Raw genomic sequence first — 15,929 nt, forward strand, 5'->3', positions numbered from 1 at the left:
ATGGTTGTTGTTGGGCTAACTTTTCTTTTATTGTTATTTTCATACTTCCAGTCAGTTGTCTGAATCAAACCTCTAAAATCATTCATGGATTAGAATCTTAAAAGCAAGAGGATTCAGAAATGTGCATATACACTGTTACTTTTGCCATAATGAGAAATTGGCACATTCGCATTGCATTAACTTCACCACCAAGATATATACTTTGTTTAACTAGGGTCACAAGTTAACGATTATTGGGTAATAAGGTATGACCCGATCACCTTCAAAAATCTTTGGAGTTTTTCTTTCTTTCTTTATTTTTTTTTTCAGGAAGATAATTCTGCACAACTATTCTTCTAAAAAGTAAAACATTAAATCGTGACACTTTAAACAAAGATAAACCCTGATCTGGAAGTGTGTATATTAGATTACTTTGACGTCATGATGACATCATCTGGTATCAAATTACAAGTTATTTTAGTTCAAAATATGACCAACTTATCACTTGTACCTTTTAAATAAAATAATCCATTATGTTAATACTCAATCAGATAGACCATTAATTGATAGCATTTTTGACCTTTTTTCCAGGTCTACTAGAAGGTCTAAGTTAAGTGAATATTCAATACAGACGGAAGCCTCAAAATCAAAACGAACCAAATTTCTTCCAAACAGTTAAGGGGATGATAATTAAAAAAAACTGGTATGAAATTGAACCCTGGTCCGCAGATGTGAAGAACTTTGTGACGTCATCATGACGTCATCAAGACGTCATCAGGTATCAAATTACAAGCTATTTAGGATCAAAATTTGAATAATTACTTTGAACTATAACTTTTTGAATGAATGGAGTACCGTTCTCATTGTTTGTGATGGCTTACACATTGCCTCGGGCGTTATTTTGGATTCCCGGGCACAAAGTCGTTTGACATTTGCTAACACCGGTGTTATCCAACTCCTATGATAATCGGACTCCTTTTCCCTAGTATTGGTTAATCCCTCGCACGTGGCAGGTCACTCTCTCACATATGATCCTAAAAATAGCATATTATCGTACTTCCACTTGCACAATACTACCAATTGGTTTTTTTTGTTTGAAGGGGAGTGATGTACACTTGCCAAATCTTGACAGTTTGGCACACCCCCCATTATTGCCAGCAAAGCGACACTTGCCCCATACCTTCTTGGTGGTCTTCTTGGTAGTCTTAAGAAGCCTATTGCTTTTGGGGCCCAAAGGTCAAGGTCACTATTGCTAAAACAATAGAAATATTGTCAGCACGATTGCTTGAGAAATACTTTACTTAAGAACTTCAAAAATTGTGGGTTGCTCTTGGTTGTCTTATCAAGCCTTTTGCTTTTGGGGCCGCTGGGTCAAGGGTCAAGGTCACTATTGCTAACACAATAGAATTCTTCCATTTTGGATAGGGACATAAATGTATAAAATTATAATAAAAAAAAAAAAATATAATAAATTTATTTTTTTTAAATGCCAGCATGTCGGGGGGATTGTGCAAGTCTCACTTGCAGTATTTTTAAGGGCATACCGTCTACCATGACCTGCTGCCGCAGGGTTGTGCTGTAATCTGAAGAGAAGACTGGCCGAGCAGCCATCTGCCCCCCGCAGTACCAACCAGTCTCTCATAAGAAGAATGGCTAGCTTCCCATAAGGGTCTACTGCATATTTAGTAATGCTCTATGGGTCAAGTAGAATCAGCCCACAAGTCTGGGAGATTTTCATAGATTTTTTTATTTCTGGTGAAATCCACAGAGGTTTCATTGTCGGTCGCCTAAACAATGTTTTTGGGGACACTTATCTAGTCCTAAATTCTGTAACCCCAGTATGACTGTATCCCCGCTTGTATGTTAAAGTTAATAGGTTAAGCTTTTGAAAAAATGTATAACTTCACATGGATTTTGTTGAAACTTGGATGCAGTGACACTTGGGTGGGAAGATACTGTCTTCATCAGATTACTGAGGTCAAAGGTCATTTAGGGGTCATTACAGGTCATTGTTCAAATATGCTTTAAATGCTTCTTTGTCTACAGAATTTGATGGGTTTTAATGTAACTTGGATGGATTGATCCTTGGGATCTCTACAGAAATTGGAGGTCAAAGGTCATGTAGGGGTCATTTGAGGTCATTTAAAAATGCACTGAATTTGACTTTTTTCGACAGAAAATGGGTGTTCGCTAACGTTGCTGAGAATAAAGGTTTAGGGCTGCTGACAGTGATGTGTTGTTTTGACGATGTAATGTCAAAGGTCATCCAGAGGTCAATTTAGGTCATAATTCATAATTCATAATGGAAACAATGTGAAATGCTATTGTTTAATAGAAACAAATACATTCCAGGAGCCAATCATTTCTTCGACTGAAAACGAACAGTTCCGTTAAGAACATGAAACATATAGAGGATCGACCGCAAAAAAAAACGACACAGTGTTGACTAATGGAACTAAATACTATAGCCAAATAACCAACCTTACGATCTTTTAATTAAAAAAAAATGAAATAATAATGTATAGGCCTAATGCAAATTTGGATTATTTCAATTCAATTGCTTTAGAAAGTGGCTTGAATGCCATCTCTTTTTAACTATTTGCATTTAATGTACACTTTGGTACAGGTCAAGGGAGCCAATTATCTTGAGCTTAAAATCTGAAGATATGTGTGCGACCATGGTACTTACTACATATGGGCACTTACAGGGTACTGAGAACAAAGAGCAACAAAAGGGTCAATGGTACTCCACAGCTGAAAAGCCATAGCGTTAGGGATTTTAATAGAAACAAAGGAGAACAGTAGTAGGGAAGTAAAGGTGGCTTATAGTGGTACCCCATAAACCCAATATGTAAAAGGGGTGGGTGTGTGTTTGTGGGAGAGGGGTTTGTTGTTAAAGGGCCTGTTACATTATATGCGCTCTCATAGGAGACCTTACGGCGACCAAAAATAATTAAATAGATTTAATAATCGCACCGAGGAGGCAAGAAAATGACAATTTTCTGTCTCGAGTGGCCAGAAAGTAGCTCAAGCTATGCTCATACTGTGCTCATCCCGCACTTACGATGTGCTGAACTCGCTCTCTATGCGCCCCTGTCAAGCCCAATTACTCGATCTAGTCGCTGCCGCTGCGCTGTCACTGCGCTCACACTACGCCCTGCTCGCTGTTGATACGTCCTAGTAGCTCGCGCCGCGCTCTCTATCCATCCAAAATAAGCTCACGTGTCGTCACTTGCACTGTATAAATACCACGACAAAACGGTCAATCCAAAGTCCAGTTTCAAAATTATTCTACAAGTTCATCTCAGTCGAGTTACTTTCTCAAGGAGACTACATGGACTGCCTTGCGCCTAGGCTGTGTCAATGCCACGTGAATGTCGCACGATTCACGCTCGCACAACGCCCGAGTTGCGTCATAACGGTGCCCGGGCGAGAGCGCAGAGGTGTTGCTATTGTTTTGAGCATGTTCAAAAACTTTGGCGCTCATCAGAGACCATTAAGACCCACTGGCGCCATCTGGCGATCTAGTAGTTGTTGTTGCGCCCCAGCTATTTTTCAAGGATGCAGTGAGAGTGCATAATGATCGCAGACAGTGTGACATGGCCTCAATGGCCATATTGAAATGACCGAGCATTCACATAGCATCACTGCTGCTAGAGGGGCTGCCAATTTTTTTGTTTTCATTCATCATGTGATTCATGCGGCTCATATCAAAAGTACATGTTACTTGCTTAATAAACAGTACATTGTAAGTGTGCCAAATGTTTTGATATGCACAACAAAAAAACTGTAATTTACAATTGTTCTATGGAATTAAAAATTTCTTATGTTTTTCATCATTTCTTTGGTATGATTTGCTTCAAAAGCTAGATTTCATTTGATGGCACATGCACTTTTATTCCATATTTGGCTGTTTTTATTAACTGTTATGTATTATGTAATGCATATTTGCATGTTGAAGTAGAAAAAACTGTGACAGAGATGACATGGAAGTGATAGCTCCCATAAAGGCCAATTTTAGTTGTATGAACTCTAAATTGGGTCCATGATTGCATGCATTGTTTGGTAAGGGGACATCTGAAATTTATTGAGAAACGCATCTACAGTCGGTTTCCTTTCCTCGGTGTCAATATACTATTACTCAAAACAACTACATTATGTTTGATTGAACTGTGCATGTCAGTGGAATAGAATGTCTGTGATGTGATCACTTATTGAAAGTCTTTTTTTTTTTTTTGTCTGTGTAGGTAAACTGCAGCTTGAATGTGGACTGTAAAGAGCAGCAGCATCATCCATGACAAAGAACTCCAAACATGCTAATTTATCACTGAATCTACAACTGCTGAAGTGATGGCAAAACCACGGGTAACTGAACATGCCAATTAACGATTCAAGATTGAGACAAGGCAAACATACAGAACATGTTATACCCCCTTTTTTCCCTCTTTAATTTAATTATTTGAAAATAGATTCAACACATATTGCAAACAGGAATTAGATGAGTCATTAAGGAATGGTCTCACCAACTCCCACCTTATTGAAAACTTCAAGTATGTCGTTATAGTGAACTTCATTATTTGAAGTAGTCCTCACATATTTCTTCAAAAATTGCCATTTGCGCCAAATACGCAAGTGCTGGCTAACATTGTTGTATGAATTCTGATTGAAAAAGAGTCATCTAATATCTGTAAGGTCTTTCATTTTATGCCTCAAAACATACTGGGGTTGTCATGCAAGGAGGGTAGTAAACATATATGTAGTCAATAGTAGGCAGTCCAAGAAGTATTTCTTTCCAGCTAAGTTTGGGAGTTGAACAGACTTTTTGGCTTGCATGGACAGCCAATTATAGAGAGTTTTAAATGTCAGGTAATCGTATTGAGTGCCCATTTATGTACTATCAACTGATAGTTGTTTTTTACTTTTCTGCATGACTTTTTTTCCCATGTGGCCGGGTTTGATATATTATGTGTGAATTTATTGACTGTTCAACTTAAATCATAACGACAGCAATAGTCTGCTTCCTTGAGATTTAGAAAAATTTGATGATATCCAATTCAATTTGAATGTTACAACTGTGTTTTCTGTACTATTCCATCCGTCCAGAATTTCACCTTTGTTTCCTGTGAATTCAAAAGGCTTGGTTAGACCAGTTAATTCAAAGGTGCAATTTATGGCAGCATATACATATTTTTGAGAAATTGTATTTATTTTTAAATTCATGTTTCTGTGCCCATTTTAAAAAGACCAAATTTGAGATACACGAGTGATGTGTGCAATATCATGTTAACACACTTTGTGAAGTTTTGATGGAATGATTTCTTGTCATCAATTGTGGTTCTTAGTGGGTTTAATTTAAACATGTCACTTAACACGTATGTCATTCTTTGGAAAATGTTACTAGTAATGAGGCGTTGGTGCCTGAAATGTTAAATATGGTTTAGAATTAAATTTTCCAGACTTTGTATTCATACCCTAGTATCCAGAATCTATTCAAAATAATATCCATTCAGAAATCTTACTTGTATTCGTGGTGTGGATTCAGTGTATAGTTGTGGCTTGGGAGTGCTGCAATGGGTTCATTACTCAAGCCAACACAGGTTTATATATGTTTATAATTTGAAGTGCAATATTTGGTTTTTCAAAATGTAGGAAAAGAATTGTTGAAATAGTAAAAACCATGTAACTACCATAAGTGTACCACACATAAGTTGAATGATTGCACATTGACATGGACGGGTAACAAAGCTTTAAATGTGTGGTAGCAAACAGTGATCTACAGTCATCCAAACACAGTGCATGCCTTGCTGTTTCATTTCGAAATCCTGTATTTGTCACATGTACCATTTTAAATGATGAAGTGAGAAAGAGTGCAGGGGAAATTGGCAATTATGAATTACTGGACTGTGACCAAAGATGTTCATTCCTCATTGACAATTGCATTCCAGTAATGGTACTGTTGTTTGTATTAGTTGGCATCGCTGAGAATAAGAGACATCAGAAGGATGTTTTAAGAGTAACATTTTTTCATAACATTAGAACTCAGTGATATAAACTAGAAGTATTTTCATTTGGAAGTTTTGTACTTAAACATTATTTATAACAATATTAATTCAAAATTATGTTCTAAACAACACTTATATAGTATTGTTTATTTATCCATTAGTTCAATTATTTATACTGCTCTTTCTTGGATATGAAATGATTGTACTTGAAAGAAGTACTTAATCACAACATGTTGACCATTTTGTGTATACCTCTACTTAAAAACAAATAGTCGATTAAGAAAACATTTGAATAAAAGTTGTTTTAATTATTAAACTTGTTTTTGGATACCATGGTAAACATCATGAACAGAGTTTAGAATATAATGTTTACTTTATTGAAGAATGGTAAAATAGTAAATCAGTTCATAATAGTTGTATATCAATTATGTGCATGTCCTATGGATTTATGTGCATGTCCTATGGATTCGTGATTAATTCAGTGTTTTATGTTTGCTATTGGCACTGTTTCATATGCTGATTACAACTCCTGCAATTTCACTGCCAGACAAGCTGCTTTGCGTTTTTTGTTTGTATTAATTTTGACAAGTATTTATTATAAAACGTAACAGTATGAGTTTCAGTTGGCAAAGATTGTGTTTATAACATGAATTATTATTGTACCTCAGATGAATTGCACACAAAATGTAAAACACAGTAAAGAGCACCGTAATATATAAAATGTATTTAACAGGTCAGAGGACTTGTAGTACTTATTTATTTTAAAACACATTTATATTTATCATTATGAAGAGTTAACACAGCGAAAGAATTGTAGGTATCAATGCTTATTTAAGAGTAGTATGACTTAATTTAAAAGTCTAAATACATTTGAAGTAAGACTTTCTGCATGTACATATTGCTGAGTAATAGTATACATGATTCAAAACGACTTAATTCATTTGTAGAATATAGGTTAAGTAGAGAGATGAACCAAGGCAGTAGGTAGCATTTACTGGTCTAAAAGCAGGCTGTACTTGCCTTTCACTATCTGTAGTAATAGGCCTATATCAAAGTATATTGAGTAGAATTAATTAAATTTAAAGTAGGACATGGAAAATATTATGCTATTATGTAGACAGGTAACTGCATATAAGATTAATAAGCTTTGTATTTCTTGATATCTGCACAGTGTGAGTTGGGATCGTACATTTTCATTCACTTTGAATACAAAGTTTTTTACCAAACTTTTGGGATTAAATAATAACAGAGACTTATAATGATATGCCTTTATTTTTTAACATCACGTGTAATTCTGGAATATATGTATTAAATGTTGACCAATTTTGAAATTCTTTGTGGTGGTTGTGGTACACCATATCTAAGATATTTTAAATGGTGAAAATAGTTTGTGATCTTCTTAACTTGTGCCCATGTCATCCATTAGTGTTCAATGGTTAATGGTGGTGGTGGTTGTGATGGTTGTGATGGTGATTAATTGTGATGGTTAATGTATTGCACATTTGAGTAACAGTGATCCAGGCCATGCCTCAGTTGTTCATCTATTGTCGTTGAATGTGACAGACTCTTCATTCACTGTGGCTTTTGAGGAAACAATTCCGATTTCCAATTTTGATAAGCACAAGCAGTGTAAAACTAAACTCGTAGCAGCCTCAATTGTCTACCGTAATCCTTGGACAAAGATAATTGTTTTCACGAGCAGACAGCAGTAATGGTGGCCAATCTATCCAATTTTGAGAACTTGTTTATAATGGTTAGTGTACAAACTCACTGAATAAGAGACTGGTTCCTGAGCAGCTGGAGCCAAATTGTGTTTGTAAAGAAGTTGTTTTTCCTTTGTAAAAATACAATCTAATGGTATTATGCTAAAGAGCTTTTGATACTCTATACTTTTTTAACATTGTAGACATGGAAAGTACAGATCCAACTTACAGTGTGCAGAGAATAGTAATATAATATAAGAGTTAACATATGATATTTAGAAAAGTATTTAATAATCACAAACTGTAGTCATATTCGCAAACATGTAGTTTATAGTAATGTAGTAGATGTAATACACAGAAATCGTTAAGTATACAAGATTAATTAAAAAAAAAAAAAGCAAGAAGTGTACATTGACAACTAAATAGTGGCTATATGGGGATTGTGAAAGTCTGTAAATTCTCATCAAATTAGCCGTTGTCTGAAGGGTGTTATTTCGGGGTCCGCCTGGTAGTCCGAAGGTTCCATAGTCCGAAGCTTTATTGATCCAAAGGTTCCATAGTCCCTATATACATGTACAAACATTTCCCATAACCGGAGGTTCATCAGTCCGAAAATGAAATAAGGTTAGTTAATCCATGGAGCTTTATAGCTCCATGGTTAATCCGAGCATTTGATGTGATAGTCCGAAGGTTCGTTAGTCCGTCTGTACTGACCAGGACCACTTGTGGGGAACGGTACCCCACAAGTGAAATATTTAGAAAAAGAGATAAAAGGACAACAATGCTCCTTCCCCACAAGTCCTGCCGGTGAAGTCGGACGAACGAACCTTCGGACTATCAAACCTTCGGTCAATCGAGCGGTCACCGTTATTTCAGTTAAAAATATATAAATGTAATACTCACAATAATGGAGTTGGGTTTGGCAGTGTTTGAGTACTATGTTTAGAATACCATCGACAGGTGGAGGGAAAAAACAATCCACAGATTTCATTGAGATGGTTGACAATACTTTCCTCTACCGTAATATCGCATCTGGAAGTGACTCGATATGACAACTGCTGACTGGTTGAAACAAACAGGTGTATGTGGAAATTAATAACCATGTGGCATTTATCATGACACGCCTTATGATCTATACAAGCTGTGTCAGCTTTGAACAAATAAGATTGTAAACAAATGTGCGTATGAAGAATGATTCGTTTTATTTTATAAGTCACCATTGAATGTAAACATAAAAAAATCACGAATTTTTCCTTTGTTCAAAGATAAAAGTAACGACTTAAGAAAATGAAATAAAGCACACAGCACAGCATCGACAGCAGTCATGATTCCTTCACTTTTCATACTTCAAATTATAAAGACTAGCAATGTGTTTTCGCTGCTTGGTGTCAGCAAATCAAAAACGAAAACAGAAGAATCGATATGCATTCAAGCGGGTGAAGAGAGACGGGTAAAATTGGAGCACTTTTCAGTCGGTCAATGCTGATAGTGTCTGTGCGATAATTGTTCAAATCGACGACAAAGACGTTTAGCGGAACGGTTGAGAACTTTGCACGGGTTAACGTTTACGCACATAATCTCGACGTACGAAATTACGCACAGATTCTCGGCGAACGAAAACATGGTTATATGAATGTAAATCGTCTTAAACGTCAAGTTGGTTTTTGTCCGTTGTTGCACGTAGCCTTGGTCAAGGCGTTCGTCCGTATCCGTCCGTATACGGTATTCGGCGGCATATCCTGCAGTGCATGTCAAAATACAGCGCGAACAGCGACCTCATGCGCGCACTATCTATATGCAAGTCATTTGGATCCGATCGAACGCCTTGTTTCAATCGTCCATTTGAGGTTTGGGGATGGTGTTATTATGCTAATAGCCTAAGCTGACCTTCAAAGTCGTTTTCTTATTGGTCTTATTGTGTGTCTCACATTTTTGCACACACCATCAATGCACACAAAAATATGGTTCTCTGACACGTCCGCAACTGGAGACGAATAGCTGCAAATAATTTGATGACGTCGGGATTTACTAAGGTGTGATTGGACACTCCAAATGCGGCCCCGCCTACACCTATCTGTATTTGCACATGAGGTCGTGCGCTAGAAATCTAGCGCAAAATAAAGAAAAACATAAGCTTTCGCCGACGATTGAACCAAGGCGTTCGATCGGATCCAAATTATTTGCATAAAATAATAGTGGCCGCATGAGGTCGCTGATCACACTAACTCCGCTCGTACCCCCCGCCCTGAAAACAGGACGCTGGGATCTGATGAATTCGCGCTCTGATTGGTTGGATTTTGCGTGACCTGTGACCCTGCGGGTCATCACGGTCATGACTCTGCAAGGTTTGACACGGCCGTTAAGACTGATTCATTACTCTTTTATTCCAGTTCAGAGATTTTTTTTTCGTTGAAAACCGTAATAATGTAGGAAATTCTGTAAAACCTATCTAAAGCCAGATGCTTTATACATAGGTCATAGGATACTTCCTTCACAAGATTCTGTGAAGCTCATCAGCGTATCCCAGCGTCCTGTTTGCAGGGCGGGGTACGAACACACTAACATGCAGTGCATAGCGAGGATATGCCGCCGAAAACCATACCCGTGGACGAAAAATGACGAACGCCTTGACCAGCAAGGCTATGTTACGCGCGGTGTGTTGGTGGCTGAAGTTCATGCATGGGTACGCTTCAGGCGATGAACATAGTTTGTCGGTTCCAACTCAGCAATGTCACTAGAACTGTTGAAAAATTCGTCTGGTCAGCGAAAGATAGTGCCATATACGAGTTGAGCAACACTGTGATGGAAATCAGATTTGACTGCTGTTTGGTACCGAGCATGTTGGTGAGCGCCGAAAAGAGCTGATTCGAACTGAGTACCATGATCATTTGGGATCGTTGATGGTACACCAAAAGCAACCCATTTGGTAATGAAAGCACGGGCTACTGTTTCTGCTGTGATGTCAGGCAGTGGGATGACTTCTGCATGGCCGCGTGAAGCCATCAATGCAAGTTAGGAAGTTGGCAAAGGACCAACAAGATAGACGTGTAGGCCTACACGATCAAATCGTGCACTTGACCTTAAAACCGGGAAAGACGTGCAGCGGTGTAACGATGGATTTTAGCTCGCTGACACGGTACGCAAGATTTTGTCCAATTTCTTACATCAAGTTGATAATTTGGCCAGACATAGCGGTCTGTGATGAGGCGTTGAGTGCACGAATACCAGGGTGTGACAAGGAATGAAATGCGTTGAATACCTGACGTCGCAAGTCCTTTGGAACGAATGGTCGTGGATTACCTGTGGACATGTCGCAGGTAAAGGTTGTGTCGAATGATGGGAGTGGCACGTCTTTGAAAGACAGCGAAGATGAGGATTGGCGAAGTTGTTGGAGTTCGTCACACTGTCGTAATGGGTTGTCATCACCTTTCTGATGTCACAGGTGAATTGTGGAACAAAATTAAGATGGCGAATCTCACGTGGGGAATGTCTGTCCATTGATGCCGACAGAACGTATGACATTGTGAGTGGCTGTGATCAGTGAGCACGTGAAACTCTCGGCCCTTTAGCGAGTGACGGAAAGGCGAATGGCCAGATACACAGCTAAGAATTCTCGCCCAAAGGTGCTGTAGCGCGTTTCGGCTGGTGGGAGCTTTTTGGAGAAGAATGAGATTGGCTGCCATGAATCATCTACCCATTGTTGAAGAACAGCTCCTACTGCAACATCCGAAGCATCTATGTGAGGAGGGTAGCGTTTGCGAGAGCAGCTTTGATCTCTTCAAATGAGGCTGTAGCTGCGTCATTCAATGTTATTGGTGCTGCATTTTATGCAGTGTTGTAGTTAGCAGAGCTGTGAGAGGATGGAGGTTCTGTGAGAATAGCACCGTTGGATAAAGCGATGGTAGAAATTAACAAGTCCAAGAAATTCTCTCAGCTTTGTCAGTGTAGTAGGCTGAGGAAAGTTCAAGATTTCCGGACGAAAGTTCAAGGTGTCCGAGGAACTAAAGTGAGTTCGCTCCAAACCGACATTTTGCCAGGTTGATGATGACTCCGTACTGACTGAGACGATCGAACAGTAGACGGAGATGTTGTGCGTGCTGGTCGGCATATGTGCTAGCGACCAACAGATCGTCAATGTAAGCGTAGCAAAACTCAAGTACACGAGTGACTACATCCATGAATCGCTGAAATGTTTTGGCGGCGTTGCGTAGCCCAAATGGCATGCGGACAAATTCAAATAGTCCGAAGGGTGAAGTGATGGCCGTTTTCGAGATTCAGTCAGGTTACCATTGTGATTTGATGATGAGTACGGACAAGATTAATCTTCGAAAATACTGTCATACCGTGCAGTGATGCAGCGAAATATTGGAGGCGAGGAACAGGATATCGGTCAGGCACAGTAGAGCGATTGAGTCCGCGATAGTCTCCACATAGTCGCCAGTCGCCAGGTTGTTTCTTGGGGACCATGACGAAATGGAGATGACCAGTTACTGTCCGATAGAAATTATGTGTTGGAACTCGTCTCTCGCTACTTTAAGACGGTCCGGTGCAAGACGGCGTGGGCGTGCGGTAGTAGGTTGACCTGCCGTGACGATGTGATGTGTGACATTGTGTTTCACTGGTATGTCACGATAGCAAGTTCTTGTGATGTCACGTCGGGGTAATCTTTCAGAATGTCCGCGAACTGTGATGAGGTTAGCGTCGCGAGGACAGGATTGAGCAGTTTTCGAGGATGTTCCTGTGTCACCACTCCAAAATTTGGCTAATTCTAAAAATTGGGAATGGTAACCCCGGATCCTATAGGACACGCCAACAGACACAATAAATGACAAGAAAGAACAAACTTCAAATATTTCCAATTATATTAACAACTCTCCAAGTTCTGAGCACTATAATTATGTACAGCAAAATCTTATAATCAAATTCTTCAATTTAAATCACACTCTTGATCTTGGAAGAAGATTCCCAATTCAACTTCAGATCAGGTGAATTACTTCCAACTTATTGAATCAATCAATGACAAGATCATAAAAACACTTATGTTCAATTAATCAGTTAAATCACTTCCAAATTATTACATCAATCGATGACAAGGATCATAAAAAGTACGTTCAATCAATTAATTACAAAATCATAAAAAAAACCACTGTTCAGTCAAACAGACACTATCAATTTGTTTCCAAATGTAACTCCGTTACCAGACTTCTCTTAATTATTTATAGTTCGGGCACTTCCCTTTTACCAGTTTCTACAAACTTTAAAGCGTTGGAGTTCTGGCGTGTGAGGGCTCGCAAGACCGTGGTGGGCACAACTCACAGGACTCGGCCAGCTACGCCTCAGTAAATACTCTACATCCGTCTACAGCACCTCAGTGGTAGACTCCTTCTCCAGGCGGTGTTAGAGTCGACAGGGGAATACTCTCAACAAAAAGGCCATAAATATAAATCCAAAACCTTCCTAGTTCTCAAATATCTACATAGATTATGATCTAGTTTGTCATATCGTCAAATTCAATTTTCACAATTGCATATCATCAAAATTCTCACTGCTAAATAGTTAACTCCAGTCTCCTCGAAATTGTTCAATCAGAATCGTTATTTCACAATGAACTTAATAATTCTTATCACTAATCTTTAAGGCTGTAACTCAGTTCATGACATACTTGAACTTAGATATAATAGGCAGGAAAATCACAAATTTAATCTACTTACGGTAATTTGCTGTGCAGCTTTCTTGGGGAGGCGAACTGTTGCCAGGAAATGTCAAAGACGACCGGGACAGTTTTACGGCTGGACTTTGGCCTGAATTTACCAAATTCTAGATACGGAACTGAATTTCCGTTCTCTCTTCCCATATGGATCAAACGGATCCACAAAGGCTATGATCTGCTGTTCTCAGATATCTGATGCAAGGGAAGTTACAACCGGTCTCTCAAGCACACGATCGCTCTCCAAAACTCTGTCTTTTCTCGAACAAGTCAAAATGTCTTCTGCCTCTCTCTATCTCTCTCTCTCTCACAACAAAACAAACTCCAACATACCACACACAAAAGGCCCTAAACGGCGTTTCCGAAAAGTACAAAACGATCTATTCTTTATTGACTGACGTGATTTGTTCAACAATTAGGGTGGGCGTTCTCTGACAATTACCATGGCCTTGTACAAATGCTGTTGCGTAAGATAGAAGGGCTTTTTTAACACTCCACGAACGCCTTAGCTCTAAGTGGCTGAGTAAAGTCTACGAGGGACTGACTGACACGTTATTGGTTAAAACTTTCGGACGATTTCATTTAGGCCTATGGCGGGGTGCACAGGTATATACAAAATAAAACAATAATGAGCGGAACGCGGTAAACACATGATCGGCAAAAAATAATTATATACTTGTCGGTTGCACTGTAACATCCTGTAACACTCAAGGTAGTTGTTGCATCAATTAATCTGCGATTGCGAAGATCGACAAGGAAATTGAAGTAGGCTATGGCAGAAAATCAGCGCCTATGCTTGCATGTTGGACATCAGCAACAATGAAAACACAGCGGCATGGCCGCCGGAGTCCAATGTCCAGAGTCAAAGATCTTTCTCCGTAAGTAGCAGTGGTTGAGGAATTGGCTGCTTGAAGATCTTGACCGGGACGACGATGAGCATGCTCACGAGAGGAACATGGTATGACGCTTACCTCTGCTGCTGTGTCGATGAGAAATTGCTGTTTTGTTGCTCTGTCCGTAACGTAGAATAGGCGACTAGACAAGGACGGGCCAGCAGAGTTTATCGCCGCTAGTTGCTACCTTGGCCGTTTCTCGAGGTTGAGGAGGCAGGTGTAGTGTAGGAGTAGGCTTTGGTGCACTTATGGGCATTAGCACCAACTTGCGATGATACCAGCAGACCGTATGAGGATATGGACTGCTGGTGCGGCTACGACTGCTGCTTCGAAGCTGATATCGACTGGACAAGGCGGAAACTTGTGCTTGTAGCTGGGCTGTTTGATAAGTCAGTGTTTGAAATGGCGTAGTCTGATGTGGTAAATTCTCCACACAATACATTTATAACTGATACATTTTAAAGAAGAAGATTTTAAACAATACATTTATAACCGGTCCATTCAGTTCATTTGGAAAATCAAATGATGCCTTGCATCAGGTCATTCTTAAAACCCTATATGTATATAAATCAGAAAAAAGTGGGTTTTTTTAATGCGTGTTCGAGATTATTTTCAAGTTTTGGTAAAAAAAAATTACCCTTCACCCTTCAAATTTTTTAAAGACATGCTGTTATAATTTATAAGGACTCATTAAAGGCAATAGTGAAAGGGGCGGATCCAGGGGGGCCTGCTAGGATTAGTTGTACATATTGCAAAATTATTATTGGGATCTGGACCACGAACTGCGACGAGCGCGCGCGAGACGAGACAAAATGGCAGCGACTAGCGAGAGGAGACCTTTGGTGTAAAATAATGCTGTAGATTGCAGCCCCCTCTGGAAAAACATCCCGGCGACGCCCATGGGCAAGTGGAAACTTCTAGTGCCGTTTTGTTCGAATTTATGCAGACGGTCTGTTATGGCCACGGCCCCATTGCTGCGAAATGAGCAAGACATATATTAACAGTGAGAGAAAGTACAATAAAATATATTATGTGAGGCGCTACACAACATTGCAACTATCGCTCTGTCACACCCGTTTAGCTGTTGCAATTTAAGTGAATCCCGTTTGGAGACCCAAACCACTTGCATAACTTGCATAAGACAGAAAGAATTCAATCAGAAAAATGATTTAAATTTCAAGAAAAATATGTACAAAATGTATTAATAGAAAATGATAATTACTTTAATTATAATTACAATTATATACAGTAAATCTAGTCAACCTGGTGAATTGTGGAATATGTAAATAAAGAAGCTAGAATTTACTTGTAGGCCTCTGTTGGAAGCTGATAGGTCCAACGTATTAAATGTTCAAAAAAATCAACCAATCAATGAAAAGTACCAAGAAAAAGGAATGATCAAGAATTAAACGGAAATACAAAATATATGCGTATATCAAATAAACTCAGATTAATAAATTAAACTTACAACTTAAGACTCTATTGTTTGCTTAATTCAAGTAAATAGATCACTAACTAATTAAACAATAAACATACAAATAAACGATAAAATATTCCGGAATATGTGCACTGTCTAACTAAATCGGCCCACCGCGGTTTTGTCGCACTAGACTGTCCTGGGTTTCGTCGAGAGTCCGGCGATCTA

General features: G+C 39.0%; 1 protein-coding gene across 6 annotated transcripts in view; it reads left to right on the top strand.

The window, feature by feature from the left end:
• Nucleotides 1-9,005, top strand: part of LOC119718743 (CUGBP Elav-like family member 3) — a 67,292-nt gene extending 58,287 nt beyond the window's left edge. For all 6 annotated transcript variants that reach the window (XM_038188145.1, XM_038188142.1, XM_038188141.1 and 3 more), the window contains one exon: nucleotides 4,227-9,005. The gene's annotated coding sequence lies outside the window, so the exon portion shown is untranslated. The remainder of the gene's footprint in view (nucleotides 1-4,226) is intronic.
• Nucleotides 9,006-15,929: the final 6,924 nt, after the last annotated feature.

Source organism: Patiria miniata, unplaced genomic scaffold (genome assembly GCF_015706575.1).
Source record: "Patiria miniata isolate m_02_andy unplaced genomic scaffold, ASM1570657v1 HiC_scaffold_7, whole genome shotgun sequence".
NCBI lineage: Eukaryota > Metazoa > Echinodermata > Asteroidea > Valvatida > Asterinidae > Patiria > Patiria miniata.